General features: G+C 40.1%; 1 protein-coding gene across 2 annotated transcripts in view; it reads left to right on the top strand.

Annotated features, from left to right (window-relative positions):
• Window positions 1–14,047, top strand: part of LOC119007383 (polycomb group RING finger protein 3) — a 68,282-nt gene that overhangs the window by 12,256 nt on the left and 41,979 nt on the right. Inside the window, exon 1 of one of the 2 annotated variants that reach the window (XM_037077035.1) lies at window positions 6,157–6,178. The exons of the other annotated variant lie outside the window; for it this stretch is intronic. The gene's annotated coding sequence lies outside the window, so the exon portion shown is untranslated. Of the gene's footprint in view, window positions 1–6,156; window positions 6,179–14,047 lie in introns of those variants that run through there. 2 annotated transcript variants of the gene reach the window in all.

Genomic DNA, 14,047 nt, shown 5'->3' with positions numbered 1-14,047 from the left:
TACCTGGCGTATGTTGCAGAACTCTGTGACGATGTGCGGTGGCGCTGGTGAATGGGGGGCGAGGAACACACAAGCAGGTTGATTGCAATCAGAGAGAGATTGAGAGAAATTGTTTTAAGCATAGTGTACTTTTATATTTTCGATGAAATTTTATATTGCAATTGTGAACATATTGATCACTTGAAGATAGCCCAAGAAATAACATCAGAATAAGCCAGATTTGATGAAAAAATGTCAGCTTTCAATATTTTTCATAATTTATGGCAATTTCAGTACTTCTATACTTGTTTATTGTCTTAAATACACTTTTATCTTAGTTCTATCTATCTATCTATCTATCTATCTATCTATCTATCTATCTATCTATCTATCTATCTATCTATCTATCTATCTATCTATCTATCTAGTATTTATATATATATGTCATACACTTTAGTTTTCATATGTTCCCTTTCTCTGCTCACACATACTTTTATTTGAATAGAATAATTTCCAACTTTTGCAGCTGTTTGTTCTCCTTCACTTTGGGAGCTGCAGTCAGCAGTGCTCATTAATTGGCTGTAATGACTTAATTAAAATTGACTTTTTATTGGTACTGGTGCTGTTTGGTGAATTGCATTGGTGCTAGGTTGACCTCAGAGTAATAATGAAGCACAGCAATGTTTATCAGACTTCTTGGAGCTGATTGTTGTGTCATTTTTTTCTCCGTCTCAGGACAAAGGGTGTTTCGGTTCAGGGGAGTTTATCAGTGTTAACAGCTAGGTGTGGTTGTTGAGGTTCCCTGCTGTTACACAACAGAGCCATGAACCTTAATGATCAACACCTTTCGAACCTTTCAACTTAGTATCAGGCCAGCATGTGTAGAAAAAGTTCCTCAATCTTCTGTATTCATATGAAAAATTGTCATCTTGGATCTTTCTATCCTAATGTAACACAGTGTCGTCTATTGCAGGAGCTGTAAACACACAGCATGCGCTACAACCCATTCCCTGGGGATATGATGCATTTGATATTTCCAATGAAAACACTTGTTTGGATTAAACCAAAGAGGAGACTTGTGCAGTTTTGCAAATTGTATATAATCCAAGAGAGAGAGAATTGTTTTAACTGCAGCTAGATTGACAGTTATATCCTTCAAGGTAACTGCAGAAGCCAGGCAGCTCAGAACAAAACGTTACTTCAACAAGCATTTTGTGACGATTACAAGGAGAAGAAACCTTTGAAATACTGCTATATGCTCTACAATGTTCACCAGCAAGTTGCTAACTCTGTTTGCGGTTTGATGTTGGGTTGGGGGGGGTACTGTGAATTTTTTTTTTTTTTTTTTGCAAGCCATCAAATGACAACCATAGGCTGAAGGAAGCTAAAAAAAATCTCTGTAGCACTGAGAGCTGTAACTGCAAGATTGGGTGGTTCACACTTGACCCTTTGTTCATTTGAAAACATTGATTAGTGGAGGTTTAACAAAATTACGTTAAAGCCCTGCACACATCGGAGGTTTATAGGTCTAGTTCAAAAATCACGAAAACAAATTAGATATTTTTGTATCAATTCATACTGTCATATTACGACATGCAACGAGGAGAGCTGGGGAATCGTTCCAGTAGGTAACAGTTGGCAGATAAAAAGCTCTAAATATCCACTCTACATTACTAAATAGCCAACAGACACAGTCGGTGACTAGCTGGTGAACAAAGAAGAGCAGGAGTTCATAGAGATCCAACACAGAGCTTAAAGAAAATTAATACAAACAGAACTCCAACTAAATGATAATGTTGATCTGTAACTGCTGGATGTTCAGCTAATTTATCCTGCTAAAGGAATGTAACTTTAAAGACTGTGACCTTGTTGTGCACCATTCTTGGCGATAGAAGTATGACCAAACACATCTCAGAAGGAATCCATAATGCTAGATAATGAGACAAGTCTTACAGTTCACATCGCCAGTGACTTCTGCGCCGATAATGATGACACATAGCAGTGGCATGGAGTGGGGATGTGTGTACAGGGGAGGAAGTGGAAATAGACCTGTGATTTCAAAATAAGATTTGAAAATAAAACACTATAAAGTCTCTAAAGGTGAGGAATTCACAACACATGTAATGGGCTGATAAAATGATATGTATTTTTTCTTTATTTTTGTGTCCATGGGGCCAAAATAAAACTTCTGCAGGGTAAATCAAAATGAATACTTCAGAATTAATTAGTTAAGTGAAGTTTAGTTATTTGAATAAGCTGATTTAAGATCAGGACTTGAATGTTTTTTAGCAGAAGGGCATAGTGAGAGGCAGAGAGGACGCAGCATGTTGGAGCAGAATCCTTCAGAGCCCCTGTTCCTCATTTGAAGCTTATCTCTTCTGTCTTCCTGCCGTTGGGGTGTCCAGCATGCCCTGAGCCTCTGGGTTGTTGAGACTGTTCACTCTTTTATATCTTCTCCTTGTTAAGGCTGCGTTTGTATTTCTGTCTGTCTGTACAGTAGGACCACCCTGTGCTCCATAATAGTGCCTCTGTTTAATAACTCTGAGGAGCTCAATAACAAGCCCATTTGATGAGGCTAATGGCATGTGTCAATTAATGGCCACATTTATCCAGAGCTCCTTACAATGGTGTGTGTGTGTGCTGGCGACTCCGACGGGAATCCCTAACCCTTTTTCATGAGTGCTGTCTTTTAGTAACAGAAAGAAACCGCTAATTCAGATAGCATTACTGCTGAAATCTCCCCATTTCCTATCTAGAGCTGCACGTGACTTAATCTGATGTGTGTAAATAAAAACACCAATGGTGAGTTGTATTGTTTATGTCGACACATGGGAGTGAGTCACAGAGATGCCGACGTTTTTAAAAACAGGTTGTTTGACAATCGAATCTCCAGCTGTATTGAATTTGTTGAAACTTTTAATGTCCTGCAACTAAGTAAACCTCAGCTTCACATTCTTCAGTGACTGTTTTGCCCATTCCCTCCCCTGTGATCAATAACAGGAGGATTCTGGCCCTCATAGATTGTTACTGGAGCAAACAGATTTGGCACACTTCATCGTTTTGACCTCGGTTGCCTTGTTGTGTTGATGATTAAGAGTCTGAGTCAGGAAATGTTTGTGAGCTTTTCATAAATTCGGAAGTAACATATGGTGTTTGTATATTGAGCATTTGAAACTGAAAAGACCTTGTAAAAGTGATGTGAAATGGGTAGGGTAATGGTGACCAAAATTATCACGGTTATCAGTATACCGCGGTATTTTTAAAATGTCTTCACAATGTTGAAAAAACACTGATACACTGATAAATTGAAATAATTTCACCAAGATTTATATTTAAAGAGATTTATTATATATTAATTGTCCAAATCCAAAACCTTAACAAAACACTGCAAAATCAACATTAGATAAGTATAAAAGCATGTATCAGAACTGTGCAAAATAAACCTTTTAATACAGTAGAATGAGATGTAGTGGCAGCAGCACTCGATTGGCCAGCAGATCCTCTCTGTGAACAAAATGAACAGAAAATGTCCTTATTAATTATTACTGTCATTGTTACTTAATACTAAGGGTGCAACCAACAGATCACAAAACTCACAATTGAGATCACATCACTTCAGTGGTTGGATAATTTTTTTAGATCAAAACAAAAAGAATTATTGTTAAATTAATTATGAATACTCTATTTTGGCTCTGATCTCTATCTAGACACTTGTTATATTCACCATTTTATATTATTCTTTACATATAGTCTATTCTATAAATAATCCAGAAGTATTTTATCTGTCTGATATTACTAATATATATTGGCTGTCTGTGTCTGCCTGCTCGTCTGTTGTCAGTGTACTCAGTCAGTCTGGTGAAATGGCTGCTGAGCCACAGGTAGACGCTGCTCTGGTGAACGAAGCTGAGATGAAGGTCAGTCATCTCAGTCAGTTTGCGTTCACTGACTCAGTCCACCCAGTACGTGCTTGTCTCAGATCCTCCTCACTGCAGCTCTGCATCAGTATTTGGAGAATTATTAGGTCGATTTTAAAGTTAAATCTACAATTAATAAGCGGTTCAGATAACGTTCCAAATCACAGATCAGCTTCATTCAGTTATAACACTGTCTGGTCAACAGCAAATTAGACAGAGACAACTCGACATACACGTGCATCATGCACCTGAGTTTAGGGTTAGCTCACCTTGCATTCGCTGAACAGTTGTGGGTGATGGTCAGAAAGTGAAAGTAAGTAAATTGGATGTGTTGCCGGCCCTTGCAACAACTTTCTTCTTGCAGCTCCTGCAGATAGGGCTGCTATCCTCGACCAGCGGTCCCTGAGCATTTTTAGAATAACCAAAATACACCCAGACTTCAGATTTGGTTCTCTTTGAAGGTGGAAAAATGCCTTGAGGGTCGCTACTATCACGTCCCCACTCCGCCATGTCTTCTTCACTACATAACAAGGGCACGTTGTACGCTGCACATGCGTAGGGATACATTGGAAGTATCTTGTGAGTTTTCCACACTGTGGTTATCGACTGCGGCGGATACCATGGTATTTCAAAGTTAAACGGTAACCTCCACCGTCGGGAATTTTACCGTGGTTCACCGTGACATCAGTAACAGTTACTTCCCTAGAAATGGGCCAATTGGTTAAAATACAAGTTACCAGAATTCTTGTTCAGTAACTATGGAATTACCAAAGTAAACCAGGTTTTTTGATTTCATGTGCCTTCTAGCTTTTCCAGACATATTTTGTTAAACAAAGGTCCTTGAAATTGATCGTAGAGTTCTAGCGGTTGCAAAATCTTCTCAAAGGCCACCACATAAAGAAGAGTGACACCCACCTTCAACACATAGCTGTAGTCTATGTGTATATCTGTCAGATGTGGTGTATAAAAACTACATTTTCAGATTGAGGGCATATGTGAACCACTTTGACCAGCGATTTAACCATTAACTGATGTCTGAATGTTCAAAAATGGTATAGATATCGATATATTCATTTTGGTGTATATCAGACAACATGTTCACCGATACCTGCATCTAAAAATCCCTGTTTTCTTGATGAAAATTTTGTAGATATTTATTTATTTATTTATTTTTTTTAATCACAGGATGGAGAAAAGCAGAGCTTTAACTGTGGATGTAGCAAATAAAATCTGGATGCACTGTTGGAGGCATTAACTCTTATGAAGGCTGCTCAATGCTACAACGCTGAACTTCTGTGTCGGGTTAGAGACTTCTGCTAACCAAGCCAGCTACCTTCCATCATGACACCCAGCTACCTTGAATGGGGATAAAATGGATTTTCTCTTATGGCTTTAGACTTTCAAAATTTCACTCAATATATAATTGCCACAGTGAGTCATGTTATGCTCAAAAAATGTATTTCCTCTCTCTTCAGGGTAAAAACTCTTTTTGGGCCCTTGCGCGTCTCGTGATGTTGTAACAACAGGTTTTCGCCACTAAGAAAATGGCCTTCAAAGCCTGGTGCTATGCTATGGTGTTATGTCAACACTAAGCAGAGATTATTTCAGTCCACTCACGCTTGTTGGTCCTCAGATGAATTTGCATACACAACCACACCAAATGATTGAGACTGATATGCTGTCAATTAGGGCTGGGAATTGTTAAGAACCTCACGATTTGATTCGATTTAGATTCTTTAGGTCACAATTCGATTCAATATTTATTCAAATCAGTATATTGATTTAAATGCTTCAATATCGATTCAGTAATAAGTAGTAATAACAAATAATTCAATAGAGTACCTGTTGATTTTTAAATTCAAAAAAGTAATCTTAAATTATAAATCTTTCCTATAGGAAGTTCTAGTTCAAATTGAAATGTAAACAAAGGCGTATGATGTGTTTAGATATAAAGTAGTGCAGCCATAATTAAGCTGAGATAATGCCATTGTTTCTGGGACTGCATGGTGCATTTTTGTCTGACATAAACACTGACATAACTGTGGTCCCTCCGCCTTCCGGCTAGATGCAAGGGGGTAACACGTTGACACTGAATCCCCCCTCTCTCCCCGGAGGACAGTGCTACCCGCAGGCGCGCAGTGCAGTTTCCAGGGTGAGACCGGCTGCGCTGGGAGTTTACAGTCTCCGAAAGAGTGGTGCGTCAGAAATCGGCTGCCCGCCTTTTGCAGCTCCGACAGCGTTTCTACGGCGCATCACCCTCCGACCCTTGAGCGAGGTCGCAGGTGAGGCGCTTCCAGCTGCTGGAGACGGGGGCTGAGAGGCGTCCAGCGAGGGGCAGCCGCTTCTTGCCTGAATCGATTGAGAGGATTTTCTGAATCGATACTGAATTGGGAAAAAAATATATTGCAATGCATTGATGAATCAATATTTTACCCACCTCTACTGTCAATCAGTGTGGTTAAATCCAGATTCAGGATTCAAAGTGCAAGTTCGGAACAACTGAAAACATTGAAAAACAGTCTGGGGATGCAGTCCAGTTTGCTCCTCGTGCTCCATCTAGCATGTCGTGGTTAGTAATTGATTTATGGGTGTTGGGCTATCCAAAACTGACCTCCCTAGTTCTGCTTTCTGTCCCTGATGAGCAAAGACAGAAAATGATCGTTTTTCCTTCTGTGCTTTGGCTAGTGATAGAAAACGTTTTGTATGGATGATGTGTTCCTGCAACTTTTTCTGTTTTATCATCCACATTTTTGTCACACAAATGTTCTTGCCGTTGCTGGTGGGTTACCTTGATGAGTGCGTGAGCAAGTGAAGTAAACTTTACACAGAGTACAATTTTTGTCTGCTGGGTTTATTTTTTTTCTTGTCAGTGTGATCCAATGTCTGAACGTTTGCTTCTCTTGCCTCTGGGAGAAACTTGCTGACATGAAGAAGAACTCAATGTGCCATCTCTTCCTCCTCACTGCTCACTCTGATACAGTCATAGCTTGAAGTAAAGGAGAGAAAATAAATTCCGCTTGCCACCAGCTCGGTATCACACAGTGCATGAAGAATTCTGAGAGATGTTTGTGTTGCTGCTGTTTAAGCCTCCTCCTCAAATACTGAGATGTGTCATTTCACGACTGCCACTTGAGATGATGCAAAGACCACAAGTTGTACTTCTTTCTGTGTTTGTGTGTGACCTGCGAGGCATTGTACACATTAGCTTCACTAACTTCACTCCTGGCCTTCACAACCTTAAACTCAAAGCTCAATTATTTAAGTGTTGCTGCCTATTGGCAGCTCATACAGCCTCCTGACCGGCTGCAGTCTGCTTCTCTTTGGATCCCGTCTATTGTCTGCCTGATTTCCCCAGCCACCGAATCCTGGCTGGAGGATTGAGGGCCATCAAACAGAATTAAGAGGAGACAATAATGGTGTGTGTGACGGTGGACTGTGTGAATACGTAGAGGAGAATATCTAAATTTCTGTGCGGTTTTTGTGCTTTTTTTGTCGGTGTGTGTGGCCTTGGGCTGTGTGTGTGTGTGTGTGTGTGTGTGTGTGTGTGTGTGTGTGTGTGTGTGTGCGCGTGCGTGCGTGTGCTGAAGTGAAGCCAAAGCTGCCACAACAAGAACAGGCCTCTTCTCCTGGCTCCGTCCACTGATGCAGGCCTTCAGTGTCCGTCGCTCCAGCTGGCAGCCAATTTATACCGAGGCCAAACACTCCAATGCCCACAGGCGGGCCGACAGGGGCTCTTTGTGGTGCCAGAGTGTGTGTGAGTGTCCTTGTGTCCGTCTCTGTGTGTACTTATCAGCTACAGAGACAGTTGTTCAGCTCATGATTGACTGCAAATGTTATTAATCTTCAGACTTAGCTGCACCCGGAGGACTTCTATCTGTGTTTTTGCATCGGTCAAGGCATGAATTACATCCGAGTAATGGCTCAAAGTTAATGAATGCACTGGAAGCTGTGTAGCTCCTGTGTGGCAGCTGTAGACTCTGATATCACAATGTCAGTGTGTAAACAACAGTGCAGCAGAAGTTGAGCAGAAGATGCAACTTCTGTGTTGAGGGTACTGTCAAGGAAAGAGAGAAAAGTCCAGGTGGTCAAAACTGCAGTGCTAGACTTTTTGTTTCATTTCTGAGTTTGGCTGTACATTTGAAATGTGTATTTAGTAAGGTTTGGCATATACCATTATTTTGAGCTTCAGTGATCATTGTCCATGAATATTTTGAGCTTCGAGCAATGTCATAGCACATAGTTAAAGTGAAAACAGACAAGAAATATGTGATTTATGTGTCTTTGACTTATAAAAGCTGTCATTTTTGTATTCTGAAATCCTGCTGGCAGGCCTCCACAGTGCACCCAAATCTGTCAAGTGTGACTATACATTTTCATAGGTCACACCCATGTACCTGAAATTCAGAAATATCAGTTTGATGAGAAAATTTACAAAAAATTTTTGTTATTGCAATTTCTTGTTGCATGTGCTGTGATTAATGCCACTTTTCCACCAAATTGTAGCGGGTCTACACAGCTTCTTTTTTTTTAAACTCAAGTACACTCCCTAAATATCACCTATTGACCCGATTCCCACTTCTCCCAAGGCAGCCCGTCTGTGATCTGAAGCACCATGTTATACGTCACCGAAATCACCTTTCACTCACGAATGTGTTGCAAATATTTGTAACAGAAGAGAAAAAATAACAATTGACCTATTGTGAAAGAAAAGTCTGTAACGGTGGATATATTGTTTTGAGCGTAACAAGCCGGGCAAAATGACTAGTTTCACTGTCAGAATTTGAACAGTTTGGTCCAATATATTTTGGAAAGTTTATAAGACTTTTTTTTTCCTGAAAGAAAAAGTTAGCAGGCTGCTAAACTGGAAGTTAGCCAGCTCAGCCTACAATCCAGTTATTTTCATAGCCAGGAGGTCAAGCTTTTCTGGTTTCAAAAGTCCTCTGAGTATCTCTCATAGGAATGAACAGTGCTCCGCCTCTAACACTTCCCAAATTCCTTCCTAATTTATGCGCCACCACCAGATGTTGATATTGGATCATCAGTTCTGGTGATGGAATTTAGTGTGTTCATCCAAGTCTTACCTTTAAATCAAAGCCAAGTCAAGCTGATAAAAACCCTTGTCTGTCTACTGCTGAGACAAATGTCTCGGGTGAAAGCAGAGTTTACACATTCTTGTTGCACACAACAGCCTGATCTTAGTGGGATTTTTGACTAATGGAAAAGGGGTATTAGATAAGGAAATCATATAATGTATTCCTGTTTACAGTCATTGAGATATTTTTAGTATTTTTTGGGTGTACTTAAGTTGTGTTTTTGGTGCCACCAGTGTAAAAATTGAGTTGTTTTCATTGGTTTATCAGGGAAATTTTTCATGCTTGTCATCACAGAAATAGATCATAAGATTGTGATATTTACTGCTGCCCTACCTTGGATTATCAGCCCTGCTTGCTCACAGGGGCAGCTCCAGTCTGTTGATAGCTTTTACTTGTGATTTGTAGCCAGTAAGGTAGTGTGGACATTCATTTGGAAAAGGTCAAACTACACACGTTTCACCAGAATGATTTTTTGCCAAGGTATCATGTTATTTCCAGGCACTGGTTACAAAAATGCAAATTTTACAGACTAAACCATAGCCATATGCTGTGTTCGGATTTTCATATTCGATATTTGAGTGCTGTTGGACAGAGACGGACAGAAAGGATTTGTGCACCATTGTCTGGAACTTAAAACACTTCTTCTGCAGAGTCAATTGAGCTGAGAATTAATGCAGATTATACCTTTTCCCACTGAAGACCAGACATAAGTGTCAATTTTTTGTTCAGTGAAAAAGAGATTTCGCAATCACCATGAAGTTAGGATAACCACAATCTTCTGGAGCTTGAACTTGTAAGAGTTCTAAAATATGAATACATGCTCTCAGTTTTGATATAGACTTGCACCCTATTGATAGAAATGTGTTTTCTGTTCCTGATCTCAAGGATTCTGTATTTATATTGGATGATGTAGTTTGTTGCTTCAGGGCGACTTGTGTTTGAGCCACTGTTTACGTCAGTAAGTGCACAGGATTCAGTCTGTCCAGTGCTGAAATGCTGCCAACTAAGGGGTCTAGATACTGTGTGCTGTCTATGGATTATCTAAATTCTGATGTTAACACATTGCTTAAGGGGCTCGTGTTCTTGTAAATCAAATGGCTTTTTAAAATGAGAGGTCAAATTTGCTTCGACAGCCTATGATTCTGAAATCATAGCTGAAAGACAGACAGCTTTCTCTGCACCCTGTAAAAGTGTGTCTGGCAGACTGTAACTAGGAAATCACCATGGTGAAATGTCACTTGCTATGCACTCGGGTTAAAAATGGGGCGACGACCTCTCACCCTGAAACATTAGACCACAGAAGTCCTATTCCTTACCTGAGCTGCTATTTCTGCCTTTCGAAGAGGCAGCTAGACTTTCAGATCGTTATGTAACAGCCCCGAACATGAAATCAACCCTCTTAATGTTTTATATTGAAGGCGTTTAGCTGATGCTTCAAGTGACTACTGCAACAATTTTCCACTGAGCAGCATTACAGGAAGCCATCATAAAGGAGTGGAACTTTGTCAGTAGCCCCATTCACACTACCCTTTGAGTGCGGGGATCCTGTGGCAATCCTCCTCATCCTCCTCTGTGCGAAAGTTTCAGATGCGGCGAGGGGTGAAATTTCGCTGCGCCTCTGGAGGTAGTATCAGAGGCACAGCATTGGTGAACCGTACCTGTGGGAATGGACAAGCTGGCAGCCAACAGATCCTTCACTCAACAAAATAAAGAGAAATGTTCCACAAAGCAATGCCACATGACCACACAACAGTAACATAGTAACTGGTAGTGTGTTTGGCAACTTGAAAAAAAATACAGCAGATATACCTGGAGAAGTGTCTGTCTTGCTTTCTGTCCTAACGACTCTTCATCACATTTCTGCATGAAAAACAGCGTTCTGTCCCTGGCAAAAAAAACTAAATCACTAAGGCCTTGTCTCCTTCCACCATTGTGATGGAACAGCCCCTCCATGATAGTTAACAGAATGGTGGCTGAGGCGCTAGTGCAAAAAAGGAAGGATCTTTAATGCAATATTGTGATTGATACAGAAATTCACACGGTATTTAACCTGTAATCTACAGGGCCTTTCACTATTGGGAAGAAAAAAAATTAGACTGTGGATCATGACTGCGATTAGTTTGTGACCTCTCCAGCTGTGGGGTGTCGAACACCGGACTATCAAGCAAACATGGCCCTCCCCCGTTTTATTTATGCTGCACAGAATTCACACCAAGTAATGTCAAATGTCATTAACACTGAACTATAAGGCGACTGTGATGGATATTTGTTGCTGTTGTTGCTGGTCGCAGAACGTGATTGATAAAACCAGAGCGACAGGTTTCTGAACGTGTTGGAGTGAATGGTGTGTGTGTGTGTGTGTCAGTGGGTTTAATGGGAACAGACAGTTGCTGTTAGACAGGTTTCAGTAGGAGGATGCGTGATGATGAACCCACAGTCTCAGTGTGAATCACTACAGTATGACAAAGAGGCCTCACTTACCTTTTTTATTTTTCATCCCAGGATACTGCTAAATGTCAGAGCTCTTCATAGTAACATGTATCATTTCTTCATAGAGATATATTTTTACAAACTGGTCTCCTTCTTGTTGTATCATGTTTTAAGTTATGTCGGATGTTTGGATGTGATTTTGTAGTTCCTACAAATAGTAAATTGATTGGTTGATTGACAGAAGATGATACCAATCAACAAAAAAAATGCAAATGTTGTCTGGTTGTCAGGTTGCAGCTTCTCAAATGGGAGTTGGGTGAAAATGACTTGCTAACTGACAATTGATAACAGAACACTGTTTCAGTCTTCTTCTTCTTCCTCTTCCCTATCAAATGATTAATCACAGTAATTGTGAAAATAATCAGCAGATTCATTTTTCATTGATAATGAGATTATTGGTTGTTGCCTGATTGTAAATTTGATATTTGTGGTTCCTTCAATAAAACAAGACATTTTTAAGAGGTCAAGTTGGGCCTCACTTTGCAAATGATAAAGCGATTGATTTATTGAAACGTTTATTGATTGTTTGATTTCATTCTCTTAGTCTCTGTTAAATTTCTTTTCAATTGTTCTACTCGTCTCGTATTGATTCAGTCTGATGTAGTTGACTACCCTATCCTTGTGACAGTATTGTGCAGTACCTTGTTAGCTGTGCAGTGAAATATCTTTGCTGCTGCCTTCAGGATGAATATCTGCTTCTGTTTATGTGCGATCATTTAACAGAGACAGAAAGCAGCAGTGGGAAAGGGCAGTAAACACAGTAATGAGGGTTAATTTTACATCCGTCTCCAGTGTCTTTAAACTTTACCATCAGCCGACAATGTTTACGGACATGAACATGATTTGGAGACAAGGAGCTTGTGTTTTGTATGACCCTTGACAATAAGTATGTGTAAACATAGTGTAAATAAGCTTCTAGCTGCTGTGCGATCGCATAATTTAAGGAACTGATTCCCCAGCAGATATGAGAGACAACAGAAGACATTGCTTCTGCCTCCCTGACAAAATGAATTAACTAATATTTGTGGTTGTTTGCTCTGCAAGCTACAAGACAGACCTTCTACTGTATTCTGTTGTCCTTGTATATTATGGCATGCAGGGAATGAGGAGTATGACATTCAGTAAATAGGCCTTGGCCTGACATTGCAGTTTAATGTTTTGCATCCTAATCACTTCACTACTAGGACGTTTGTAATATCTGTTAGCAGAGAGAACAGGATTTATACTATGAGGGTAAAAGCAGGCCATCTATTGCAGTGGATTTTAATGTATGTGCTCAGCTGGTATCCTCAGACGACCCTGAATGCAGCAGCCTCAGTTTAGAGCAGACCACAAGTGAACTCTGAGGTGGCTTGTCATCCTCTTTTTTTGTGTCTGATATTGCCTCCAGTCAGCTGTGGTTCAGCAACACTTTCACCCGTGCTGCTGTTTCAGAGGACAGCAACCAAACAAATATCCTTTTCAAAAGCAAAGATCTTTGTTCAGATAACAAACAGGCTTTTGTGGATTGATAATGGAAGCAGATGTCACACCTGAGCTGAGGGTGAAATCTTAACTGAAATCGACTGTCATGTCTTTTACTTTGTTTATTTAGAGTTGTATTGAGGTGTTGGCAAGATGTACCTCATCTTATTTTCTTGTCTTTTGATTTGGTTGTTGTCCTGTTTGGTGTAGTTTCATTATCTACTTTACATTTACCTGGGAGTCCTTACACCAGGCATGTCCAAACTATTCCACAAAGGGCCGTGTGGCTGCAGGTTTTTGTTCCAACCAGTCAAGAGCACACGGTTTGACCAATGAGCTTTCTGAAGACTGAGACCAGTTGATTAAATGAGTCAGGTCTGGTGTGCTGCTGCTTGGTTGAAAAGAAAACCTGTAGCCACATCGGCCCTTTGTGGAATAGTTTGGACATGGCTGCCTTACACCAACACGTATGTGCTTTTCTAAGGGACCAACAGTGAATTCATTGATCAGCAGAAAAGGAGATGCCAGCTGCTTTAGGGATTTATCATTTCAACAATTTTGAAGCAAAAATGTGAAATATTCACTATTTCATCTTCTCAGTACGAGAATTACATTTTTTTCTCTCGTAGTATGTGATAGAAGTGCAATAATTAGTAAATTAATCAATTATTCCATCAAAATAAAATCAAGTGCCAATTGTTGTTGTCGAATGTTTGTGTGTTCCAGCTTCTCAAATGTGAGGATTTGCTGCTTTTCATGGTCATTTCTCACAGTAACTGAAGAGTCTTTGGGTTTTAGACAGTTGGCTTAAAATTTAAAGACGTTACTTTGGCCTCTTGAAAATTCTGAAGAGCAATGTTCACAATTTTTAGACTACAACATCACTCATGCTGTTTGCTCTCTGTATGCTGCTGTAAGCCTTCTGCGCACAGGTTTTAGATGATAAAACAGTGTTGAATAAAATATTGGTGTGCCCGTTTAGCCGGGCTGCATGCACAACCAGCTGTCATATGTTATTAAGGGGAATGAGATGCAAGCCCTGCACCTTGCGCTGTAAAGTTGAACAGATATCAACTTCTATAAACTGCTAGAAAATTGTGGCGC

Source organism: Acanthopagrus latus, chromosome 18 (assembly GCF_904848185.1).
Source record: "Acanthopagrus latus isolate v.2019 chromosome 18, fAcaLat1.1, whole genome shotgun sequence".
Taxonomy (NCBI): Eukaryota; Metazoa; Chordata; class Actinopteri; order Spariformes; family Sparidae; genus Acanthopagrus; species Acanthopagrus latus.
This window is presented reverse-complemented; position numbering and strand designations above follow the sequence as displayed.